Source organism: Lissotriton vulgaris, chromosome 10 (assembly GCF_964263255.1).
Source record: "Lissotriton vulgaris chromosome 10, aLisVul1.2, whole genome shotgun sequence".
Classification (NCBI taxonomy): Eukaryota; Metazoa; Chordata; class Amphibia; order Caudata; family Salamandridae; genus Lissotriton; species Lissotriton vulgaris.
Window position 1 is genome coordinate 364544165 of NC_141698.1, and position 12647 is coordinate 364556811.

Below are 12647 nucleotides of genomic sequence, written 5' to 3' on the forward strand. Positions count from 1 at the left end.
GTATGAGTGGCTTGGCTAGAAATGCGTACTGGGGAATCCATTGTCTGCAGTAAGAAGTGAGGCCTATAAAGGCCCGTACCTCCTTTTGTGTCGTGGGTTGTGGCATGTTTACAATTAACTGGATACGGTCAGGTGTTAGCTGTCTCCCCCCTTTGGACAGCAAGTGCCCAAGGTACACCACTTGCTGAACACAGAATTGCAGCTTCGAAGGAGACACCTTGTGTCCCTTGTCAGCCAGGAAATGCAAAACCGTCAGTGATGCTCGTTCACATTCAGGTTCGCTACGGGCGGTGATCAGTAGATCATCGACGTATTGAAGCAGGGCAGTGTCGTCAGGCATGTGAATACTGTCAAGTTGTCTTTTCAATGCTTGGCTATAGATGCTAGGGCTTTCTGTGAATCCTTGAGGTGCGCGTGCAAATTTGAAGCTTCGGCCATTTAAACAGAATCCGAAGAGATATTGGCTTTCCGGATCAATGGGAACACTAAAGAAGGCGTTCTTGAGGTCAATTACAGTAAAGAACGTTGCTTCAGAATCAATAGCAGTCAATAGAGACGAAATGTCTGGGACCACAGGATATTGTGGTACAATGCATTTATTCAGTTCTCGTAAATCGATAACTAATCGATAAACTGGGGGTGCATTTGGGTCTGTACGTTTAAGAATTGGAATGATGGGGGAATTAGAGATTTGAGTCGGTTTCCACAACCACTCCTTGTGCAATGAGCTCGTCAATGATTTTCAGTAAAGCCACTACAGCATCTGGTGGTAACTTGTATTGTCGAATGCGTGGTAGTACTACTCCTGGCTTGAGTGTAACACGATATGGAGTAATGTGCATACAACCTACATCAGTTGGGCCTTGTGCCCACAAATGTGCAGGAACATTTTGTAATCTGGAATCAATATCTCTCAACACATAGTGACCCTTAAAGTCACGCAGAAACAATCTTACTCCTTCTGGAGAACAGCAAATTACAGCTCCTAGAGCTTTCAGAGTCTTGATACCTAACAAGTTTTCTGGACATGATTTTGTGAGTAATAAATCTGTAGTACGTGTCAATGGACCAACTGCAAGGGGAAGTGGTTTCGATACTTCATTAACAATAGGCTTTCCTGAAAATCCAAGGGAAACATTCTGTGAGCCTGAGAGGGGTGCCCCTGGAACTTCGTCGTGACTTATTGTCGTCCTGCTTGCCCCTGTATCAATCAAAAACTTTCTATCTTTCCCTAATACTTGACTATGTACATAAGGACCCTCTTGATCTACAGGAACCTCAATAAGAGGCAAGCCAACCTCCCTCTCTAGGCTATTTCATGTGTATCGCTGATAATCGGGATAATCAGTTTGTGCATATTGGTACATCTGCTGTGACGCATGTTGTGTTGCGGCAATCGGTTGTGGCGGTGGTCCTGCTACGGTCTGTACTGTCTGTTGTGGAGCATGCATGGGCTGTACATTCTGTGGTACTTGTTGTTGGACCTGGTCTTGTCTAGGTTGACAGGGTCTCTCTTTAGTTTTGCCTGTGGAGATATTGTGTTTCAAAACTGCACAATCGTTTATATAGTGACCTGGCTGCTTACAATAGTTGCATGTCCCTTTAACGGGAACTGCCGAATTACTGGACTGCGTCATACCCTTTTTATTACCGTCAGATGGAACTGACTGAGCAACTAGCATTTTCATTTTCGTGTCTTTCATACGTCTTTGTTCGTGATCATGTTCTTCCCTGATTCTGTTCTGGTGGTACTGTAACATTTGTAACATTTGTGAAGGTGTATTAGCCTGCCATGTGCTCTCGACTTTTAGTACACGGTTCTTAACCTGGGGCAATGAATTCTCGACTAATTTGGATACAAAAAGATGCGGATATGACTCACTACTTGCTTTCAGGCCACTATTAATAATAAAGCATTTCTCAAATCGGGAATAAAAATCACTGGTGTCTTCATCGGGTTTCTGTTTGCAGGCTGAGATTGCATCCCAGTCCTCCTTTTTAGTTGCTAACAAACGTGGCAAAACCTGTACTAACAATCCTGGTAATGCTTTTGTTTTATCCCCAAGACCTAAACCTGGGGTTCGAGTCTCTTCTTCATTTTCTAATGCAGCCCAATCTATCTTTTTGTCTCCCACCTCCCATTCTTTTTCTTTGAGTTTCTCGTAAATACCGGCAGGCAGTAATACTTTTAATATTTTCATAATGTCAGGATAGGTGTAATCTCCCATGAGTAACATGTCTTTAATTTCACGGTGAAAACCTGCTGGGTCTTTATCATGGCTAGGCACTATTTTCTTCATTTCCAATAATTCCATTTTAGTTATGGGCGTGTACACAAATACACGTCTAAGGGTATTATCATCATTCCTGACTGGGTGCACTTCTCGTAAGGGATTCTGTCTGTCTATGTAATACATTTTTGTCTCTGGGGGTGGAGCTGGAACAAACTGTGGATTCAGGAAAGCACTATATCTGTGTCGATGTTCTAAAATGACTTTAATTAAGTCGGTACCTAGGCCTCTCCATTTATTCATAAGTAATTCTACCAGTATATCAGGTAGGGGACCTGGATCAGAATGTTGGCTTTTATACAATATAAGGAGGTGCTGTATCATGTACATACCAGCTAGTCGCTGTTCGTCTGGGGAAAGATTCAAAAAGGTTTGCGCTACTGCGTCATCATTATATTTATCGGAATTGTCAGCCCATTGTACTGCTGACCTGGCTAATTCTTGTTCATCCATGGAATCGAGTACATGGTACCCCATTCGTTCTTGAAGTATTTTATCGGTAGCCTGAAACAAATGTTCAGGAGTCCTCGGGTTTGACATGGCAGCGTGAAAAAGTCTCTTGCTTTCTGGGCGTACCGTTTTATTAAAGGGTCTACCCTTTCCTACATATGCTATTATTTCTTTATCTTCTGTCTTATCCTCCTCTGAGGATTTATTTGCGTCTGATTCTGCTTCCCTTTCAGCTTTCTCTTTTGCATGGAATACTACTACTTCTTTACGGATTTTTCTCGACATGGTCTCTATCCATTTTTGTTTATCATGTTTTCCGTCTGAAATATTCTGACTCCATGTAGTTAGTACCTCCATCTCTTCTTTATTTACACCAGGCCGGTCTCGTTCTCTTATGAAACAGTTTATGAGGAATCGTAATAGTAGACTTTGAATGTCTACTTTCTGAAGCGCCATGGCCTCCTGAATACATTCCTGACCCTCCCCCGTCTGAACAAAATGATATATCCTGTCTAGATTATCTATCATTCCTGGAAACAGAACTAAAAAGTTTGCAGCACGTCTTATACGTATTGAGGCTAATAACATGCAGCCATCTTTGCCTGGTATGGGGTCATATCTACAGTCTGCGATAAGTTCTTTAAGCTTGTCACTTGTGATCGGTTTCGGAGTACGTTACATTGCTAGTTTTCTAGTAGTTAATCGATGTACTGGTGGCGGGGTATGGTAACCTCCCAATGCACCTCCTGAAGCGGAGGCTTGGGCATGATCTGTCGGTTGCGGCGGTAACGGAATTCCAAAAGGATTAAGCGGATTATTAGGGGGTGCAGGAAGTGGTGGAGGAGTCTGCCGTTGGGGAAGGCGATCAGTGGGTGGTATAGGTGCAGGTGGAACATTAGTATATTCGGGAGCTACATCGTCTAAATAGGACGAAAGGAAAATGTCTGTTGCGGTCTTGTGACGTAATTTAGTCGGAACCAATGGAGGGGGCAGATTATTCGGTATTTCCGGGGTCGCCTTGGGCAGGCCCTCGGCCAGGACTGGATACAGTCCTGTCATAATGGCATTACTCTTTCTGTCGTGTTGTTCTATTCTGACTCGTTCCCCTTCTTCTAGTAGTTCTTTTTCTTTGGCTTTTTCGGAATCCTCTTTACTTTTCTCTGCTTTTCTGAGCGCTTTCTCTGTTCGTCTATGTGATTCTTTACGCCATAATTCAATGGCCTCTTTCTGTGACTGTCTGGCTTTCTTTTTCCATAATGCTTCTCATGATGCACTCGGCATCCCATGTCCCTGTAGCAGGCCATCTCTGATTCTCTGCTAAATCCTTGGTGTAATCCACCCATAAATCGAGGTATAATACGGCATCTAAGCCATGCTTGTGGTACATAAAATGTCCGGGAGTGTCCCTGGGTGGAATGGGAACAGCTTCCTCAAGTATCCCTTTTCTAGTTCCTATCTGTCTTAGTTTGGAGAATAAAGGCATTCTGCACCTAGATACTTGATACTTACTCAAACTTAAACACAATTAATACAATAAACACAGTAATGAAGATCAAACAATCACTCATACCACGACATTAAAACACATTTAAACATTTCGTAAAACGAACAACAATAAGTAGAATAACTAGATAACTGAATACTGGATATACTGCTAAACAGTACAGATACACTGCTAAAACAGTGCAGACCGGGTCTGTGTACCCAAACCCGTCTTGACCGGACACAAATTAATGCACCCGTCTAGATGCGTCCCCAGCAACGGTACTCACCGGGAAGAACGGAACGGAAGGCCTCGGAAACTCGACACTGGACTGGACTGGACTTGACTAGACTCGTGACGTAGGTACTTCGGAACTGGTGGGCCTCTAGACTCCTCGGACCTTGCTCTCTCGGCTGGGCTCTGGTCGGGATCCTCCGCACTCCTCACCGCCTCGTCTGGGTGTCGATCGCAGTCTCAGTCACCTCCGTTGGCCGGAAGGAGATACAGGAAATCCTGCGGGTACGCGTAATTGTCCGTTGCGGCTGTGGCAGGGGGCTAGGCCTGCAACGCACCACCGGCGTGTAAGGTGGGGGAGGGGTCCCTATTCGGGCGCCAAATTATGTGGTAAATAAAAATTACCTATGCGGAATTTTATGCGGCAAAGTTCAATAATAGCTCAATCAAAAAATGAGAGGCAGAGTCCGTGGAATCTGAGTTTTATAAGGGTTTTATTCCATATAATGGAATGGTTCGAACCAGGTATCATGTTCCATCACCACGAAGGTTCAGGAAGGGATAGACAATGCTTTATTGACAGAGTACAATATATATAGTTAATGCATATAATGGTGATGGATACAAAAAGGCGTAACAGCTGAAAGAAACGAGATAAGAACACATGTACGTAACAGAAGGCGTGCACAAGGGCGTACACGATGGTGTGTGCTAGAGACGTCATATGAAAGTGTCATAAGTGGGTGGATTCATAGAGGAATCCTGCAGTGTCAGCAGAAATATATGGCTGGATGCGCGCGCAGGCAACATGACGTGTGATTGACGTGGAATTGGAGGGTGAAGGGGACTTGACATTTAGCTCCGAAAGAGGAGACAGAAGTCTGGCGTGTCAGGACAATCTAAACCCAATCATATCTGATATCTTGTGTTTGCGGAACTGTATTATCTAGAAGGAAAAGTCTCTCGGACAGAGGCTATTCTATACTGACTGCTAGTGCGTGCATAAGCGTCTATGTGTCTGCGTGTAGTGCGAGGGGCCATGGGCCTACCATGGTAACAGGAGCAGTAAATTACTTGCATGGAGACAGTGAGGCCGGGCCCTTTGCTCTGCAGCTGGGAGGATGTTTACCTAAATAACTAGACAGGAATGTATTTTCGAGGAGCGGAGCAGATAACTTGAAGGCTGAATACAGTCTTGGCAGGCAAGCAGGCCGAGCCGGGCACCGCTCGCCGCGCACGGAGTAAGGCAGAGGTCATGGATACAGAATCCAGGCTGCAACTTTCAGAGGCAGAAGGCAGGAAGGCAGAAAGGCTCGATGGCAGAAATCAGGGCCTAACTCAACAGAGCCAGGAAAATGTGAAAGTGCACCATGTAAAGACGGTGGCAAGGCATACTTAGGAACTGAATTATCGATCCATTCATGGTGCATCTGAGAGAGGACATGTTAACGTTGGACGCAAATGTATTTGCGTCTTCATAGCTGGTCATGGAGGGAAATTACATGTACTTGAAGCACGTACATGGAGCCGTTGGGGTCTACGATAGGGGACACAATTGACCATAAAATTCGAATTACCTCATTACTCTGCGCAAATTCTGTACACGATTGCCGCCTCTCTCATTAAAATTTCACAGTACACAACACACAGAAACTCAATAAGTTCACATTTCGGTTGTGATGACTATTAAAATGACGCGCTATAGGATAAGATTTGTCCATGTTGGTTATAGCACGTAAGTGCTCAAGCACTCTGAGTTTGGCTGGCTTAATGGTGCTGCCTATATAGGCTTTATTGCACGGACAAAATAGTGCATAGACCGCATGGTCACTGGTGCACGAAGTGTGTTCCTTGATAACAAGAATTTTGGATGAGGGTGAGAGTCGTACTTTTTTTAAATTACGACTATTTTTGCAGGCTTTGCAGTTTCTGCAGGTAAACAAACCTTCCACACCCGTCGCTTTCGGTGTTTTAGGAATTACTGCTCTGCACAACTGATCTTTAAGGGACCTCGCTCTCCTAAAGGAAATTTGGGGAGAGTCATTGACATATTTGGCTAAATCAGAATCATTCAACAGTAAGGGCCAAAATGTATTTAGGCTCTTCTTAAGCAGGCCTGCTTGGCTACTGTAGGTAGTAATGAAACGTGTCTTGTTATCATTCTCCTTGGATAAGTTATTTACTATTGGCTGTAATAATGACTCCCTTGAGCGTTTCTCTACTGCTTTTTGGGCATCAGAGATTATCTTAATGGGGTAGCCTCGCTCAGAAAATCTTTCGATCATATTTTGTTGTTCCAGCACAAAAGCTTCTTTTGTGCTGCAATTCCGCTTCGCTCTTAAGAGTTCACCCATTGGAATACTCCTAATCAAGGAGTTGGGGTGACAACTGCGCGCGTGGAGTATGCTGTTCCCTGCAGTCTTTTTTCTGAACAGGTGTGTTTCCAATTTCTTATTCTCCACTTTGACACATAGATCTAGAAATTCTAAGCTGTCTTTGGACCAATTACTGGTGAAATTGAAATTGAAATCATTGAGATTGAGTTCACTCACAAAACTGTTTGCTTCTTCTTCTGTCCCTTTCCATACTACCATCACGTCATCTATGTACCGCATCCACTTGATAACGTGTGTACAGTACATAGATGATCTGTATGTCACTGTTTCCTCCCAGTCCCCCATATAGAGACCATGCAAAGCTCGGAGCAAAGCAAGTCCCCATAGAGGTACCAAGAGTCTGCTTATAGATCTTACTATCAAACAAAAAATAATTTTGCTTGAGACATAATTCCATCATTGTGATTAACATTTTAGTGTGGTGTAAGTACGACACAGATCTTTTGGACAGAAAATGCATACACGCATCAAGTCCCAATTGATGAGGAATCGAAGTATACAAACTTGTCACATCCAGTGAGAGAAGGGAAAAATCTTCCTCCCACTTCAAAGTCTCAATCTTTTTCAAAAAATCCCCCGAATCTTTAACATAAGATGGTAATTGGGGAACAAAGGTCTGCAAAAAATAGTCCACGTATTGGGAGGTACATTCAAAACAGCTACCATTGGAGGAGACAATAGGTCTCCCAGGGGGGTTTGTCATGCTCCTATGTATCTTGGGGAGGAGGTACAAAGCTGGCAATTTAGGGAATTTGCAAAATAAAAACCTGTATTCCTCCTCCTCCAATAACCCTCTAGTTCTCCATTCCGTGAGTTGTGTATGGAACAATTTGATCGAATTTTCGTACTCCATATGATTGCTTCTACAATAGCTGTTTGTGTCAGACAATTGTCTCATACCTTCTGCTATGTAATTCTCCCTAGATTGGATCACTATGTTCCCGCCTTTATCACTATTTTTGATTACAATGGTATGATCTTTTCTTAGATTTTCAAGTGCTTTTAATTGTACTTGAGTGACATTTCTCAATCTTTGGTGATATTTCTTATTCTCAATCTTAATCAGTTCATTCGTCATGCATTTTTCAAAAACCTCAATAGTATCATTTCGAATTTGAGGTAAGAATATCGATTTCGGCTTGAAATTAGTGTTGGAACTCATTTCCAATGATACATTGGCTGTAATAAGATCTTGATAAGGGTCATGGCTCTCCTCCCATTCCTCACTTAATACATTGAGGGAGTGTGCTAAATTGACCTCCGCAATGCTCAAATGATGTGGTTGATCTATAATGGTAGCGTTGTCTTTCCCTGCTTTAGTAGCATACCATTTTCTTATTTTTAATTTTCTTGTAAAGAAAAACAAATCAATCTTACTCTGGGTATGGTTAAAAATCTTGGACGGACAAAATGTCAATCCTAAAGATAACAACTCTACCTCGTTGTTGGTCAGAATACGCTCTGACAGATTAATCACCGTTTTCTTCTCCATCATTTCGTTTTCAGTTGGCCCCTTGTACGCCTTCCCACCGGGCTTCCTAGATTTCCTAATGAAGATGTATTTTTGCCTTTTCCTCCTCTGTTGCCTCTTCCACGCCCTTGATACCCTTGTTGGTTGCCGCCTTGTTTGTCTTGCATCACCATTGAAAATTCCATTAAAACATTGGTTTTTACTCCTGTGAAGTTGGTTCCAGTGAAAATATCACTGCCACTGGTGATTGATTGTAGGCCATCTTCAGATATATTTTCGGACGTGCTAGCCAGTTCTTCTGTCTGTTCACCGGGCTTGGACTGTGATTGCATCGCCGCTCTCATCTTATCATACTTTTTGGCAAATGTTAATATTTGCCCTCGCTGGTAATCCACCAGGTCTCTCTGGAATTTTCTTTGCTTTCTATTCCTGATGTCAGTTTCAATTTTATCTAAATTTGCTTCAATTTTATCCATCTCTGATTTAAATTCATCGTCGGAGCACATGTCTTTAAGTTCTTTGGTTAGTGCTTCAATCTCCAATTTTAATCTGTCTGTATCCTTAGAGGCAAATTTGACTAACATCCGCAGCATATTGAGTGAGCATTCGTGGTTGTTGGCCGCCCACTCCGTAATCAATTCAGGGTCAGAGTTTTGGAAAGTTGGGGTTACGAAAATCCGTAGCCCACGTGGGATTCTTGATACGTCCACATATTTCTGCAAAGTGGTTGCCTCCCACCACTTATTTTGTTCAAGGTTTAGAGCCCTCCACAGTTTGTCCCATAAGACCCTCTTTGGGGATTTTAAAGTATTGGCACTCACTGTGCCTGATGTACTCGTTACTTTACTGCAGTCTTGGAACATGTCGTTGGCAGCTTTTGCCTATTTTTCTCTCCCTTCTGTTGCCATTTATTTTAGCTGATTTGGCGCGTGTTGACCTTTGTATGCGCCGTGTAATCATGCTCCGCTTTCCCTTTCCCGTAATCTGAAGTGAGAAGCGTTTATTAGCTGTTTACGGATTTTGTATAAATCCTCAAAGGGTAACTGCTGGTGCTCAGCGCACTCTCCTTGTACCTACGTGAATTGGTCCAAGTTTTTGCAGCTTGTAATGCAGATAAACACCCTTGTGTTTACAGAAATCCGTGGGTTGGGTCAAATCATAAAATCCATTTAAAGCGCAGCAGCCGCCGCACTCCGCTATAACCCCTCCTCTGACAACAGCGGTCCTTACCGGGCAGCGAGCCCAATCAATTTCAAAACAGTCACACTCACGTCCTTTAGATGCAGGGACAGTGCGAAGTACGGACACAAAATAGCGTGTTCCAAAGTTTCTTTAATCAGCAATGGCAAACAAAACCAATGTCTCTCGACGCGTTACGGGGCTCCTCCCCTTTGTCATGAGTAGTTGAAAGAGTGATAGATATATATAAAGAAACAACACTGAAAATGTGTAAACGTTTCCTATATTTGATTGTGAAAATATGTCAATATTTGAACATTTGTTTTGTGTATACTTGTTTTTGTATGTTTATGTTTTGTTTGTAAGTTCAAATCATAGGCCGGGACTCCCATCTTCCAATACTAACTCAGGGGGAGGGGATCCTCTGATTCCAGTTATGATTCGGTGGTAGTCCACAAAAATCAAAAGGTTAAGAACCACTGCTTTAGTTGAATTATAAGACTCAGATGAATCAAAATAAATGTCTTAATTGATCTTCTGAAATTTGAATGTTGTTAAACTTGCCTATGAAACAGGCATGGATGATTTTCACTAATCTAGCGGTCAAATAATTTGCTGAGATACAGACATTTCAGAAGGCAAAAGAGCGTAGTTTATAAAGTAATGCCATATGTGATGGTGGAATACTTGGTTTAAATACAGACATTTCAGCAGGTACATAACCATCAATGCTGAAGCAGTGGGTTTCCTTGAAGTCCTTTATCTGTTTTACATAGTTTGCACGGCACCGTGAACCTCTGAACTGTTATTATAGAGAAAATAAGCAATAAGTAAGTGAACAACTAAGAGCCAATGTAAGGTCCTAATCATGATTGTATTTCAGACTGAGGAGCTCGGCTATTCAAGTGACAGGCTTCAGAGATCTTCAGATTCAATAACAATCTGATGTGAACTTAAATGGGTGGGCTTATGAGCTCAGCAAAGACTTTACGGGCTTCTAAATATACCAGATGACAAGTGGGACATAAGTGTGTGCTCTATTTCAAATGTCCAGTAGGAGTGGAACTGGGATTTTGTTTTTGAAAAATAAAATAATAATGACTGTGACACCTTAAGAGTTTCCACACAGCTCGTGGGTGGTCAGTAGTAATATTTTTCTGTTCAGGGTAATCAGTTTGTCCCTATTTTCCATTTTTGGCAGAGTACCCTGTCCGCCAAACTCTACATGGGGCTCTAAGTGTCAGGGGTATTATATACTGCACTCAGTGGAACATGGTGAGAATGAGAAGAGGAGTAAAGAATACTATTAGCAATGTAGTCAAGGGAGGAGAGACATATAAAATAAATAATGCATGTTGTAATCATGAAAGGCTTCTTAACACCTCCCAATCCAGATTCCACTCCAACCACTGCAGAGAAACCGCCTTCTTTGCAGCTACCAACAACATCAGAACTCTTCTCGATCGAGAGGAAACTGCAGCTCTGATCCTCCTTGACCTCTCAGCAGCGTTCAACACCATATTCCACCGCATCCTGATCAAGAGGCTACATCACATTGGGATGCAAGGAAATGTCCTCAAGTGGATCGCCTCAACTCCTTATCGGAAGAACCCACTATCGTCTACCACAGTTCACCTCCGAGCCCAAATACATCATCTGTGCTGTTCCTCAGGGCTCATCACTCAGGCCCACTCTATTCAACAACCTGCATGACTGCCCTGACCAACATTGTCCGTACCCACGGATTAAACATCATATCCTAAGCAGACGACACCCAGTTCACCCCCTCGCTCTCAGAAGGCCCCACCACCACAAGAGATAACTTCTGCAGATGTATGACAAGCATCGCAAAACGGATGAAAAATAACTGCCTGAAACTCAACACGGACAAAACGTAAGTGTTGATCTTCGGCAACAACTCCTCCCCATGGAAAGACTCATGGTGGCCAGCGAAACGAGAACCCTCACCCACACCAACCGACCATTGCAAGAAACCTTGGTATAATTCTGGACAGCAAGCTAACCATGAAAACCCAGATCAATTCAATCTCCTTCACCTACTTACTCACACCTTGCATGCAACCGAAAATCTTCAAGTGGCCCATCATCAATACCAGATGCACTGTCACCCAAGCCCTAATCACCAGTTGCCTGAACTATGGCAACACACTCTATGCAGGAATCACCACCCATCTCCTGAAGAGACTTCATATCATTAGAAACTCTGCAGCCAGAATCATCCTTGACTTCCCAAAACAGACTCACATCGCCCCTCACCTCAGAAAACTCCACTGACTCCCTGTACAGAAAAGATGCCAATTCAAGATGTTAATCCACACCACAAGGTCCTGCACAACCAAAGTCCAGCCTACCTCAACCAATGCATGAACTTCCATCAGCCCTCCAAACACCTGTGATCCGCATCCCTGTCCTTCGCTCACACCCCTGGCATTCGCAGAAGCAACAGTGGAGGGCGTGCCTTCTCCTACCTTGGGGCAAAATCCTGGATTGATCTCCCTCTCTTCCTCTGCACCTCAGAACCTCTACCTCGCTTCTAAAATTCAGGAATGCACTCAAGACCTAGCAGTTCAACTGATCTCTCCAGCAACTGCTACTTCCTCAATGCCTGGATACCCTCCCGGGTGATTAGTCATGCTTTAAAAATCCACTGATTAAGGGCATGGCTTGGTTAGCCAACATGGCAGACGCAGCTTAAACGAGCTCCGCGTGTCAGCCTCTTTCATCCACTGTTAACCCTGCTACTGTTGACTCGGTGCAGCTCATCCGTAGCCTAAAAGATGACTACTCCATCTGGGGCACCCAGCATGGTGCTGCCACATGCGTGCTGGTGTAGGAGTGAGGAAGACGCCGGACCCATGCTGGGCGCTGCGTTGACTGGGCCTGAAGTGGCAGCCTAACATCCGATCCCCGAGGGGGTGCAGCCGGTACCTGGTCCACGGACTGCGCCCTCTGGTGAGGAGTGTGGGGATTTGGGAGGGTTAGGGCGGGTACGGTGGTTGCTCTGCTTAGTCACCCCCGTCGGGGCCTGTCCTTGGGTGGCTGTTCCTGCCTCTGGCCGCGGTCTGGGACATGGGTGGGTCCAGACGGCCCTTCAGGCTTGCTGTGGGGGCCCCTGGGTTTAC

The 12647-nt window shown here is 43.9% G+C and overlaps 1 protein-coding gene across 1 annotated transcript in view; it reads left to right on the forward strand.

The window, feature by feature from the left end:
- The window catches only part of LOC147685264 (uncharacterized), a 342295-nt gene that overhangs the window by 134184 nt on the left and 195464 nt on the right, over window positions 1-12647 (forward strand). The gene's annotated exons all lie outside the window — the stretch shown is intronic.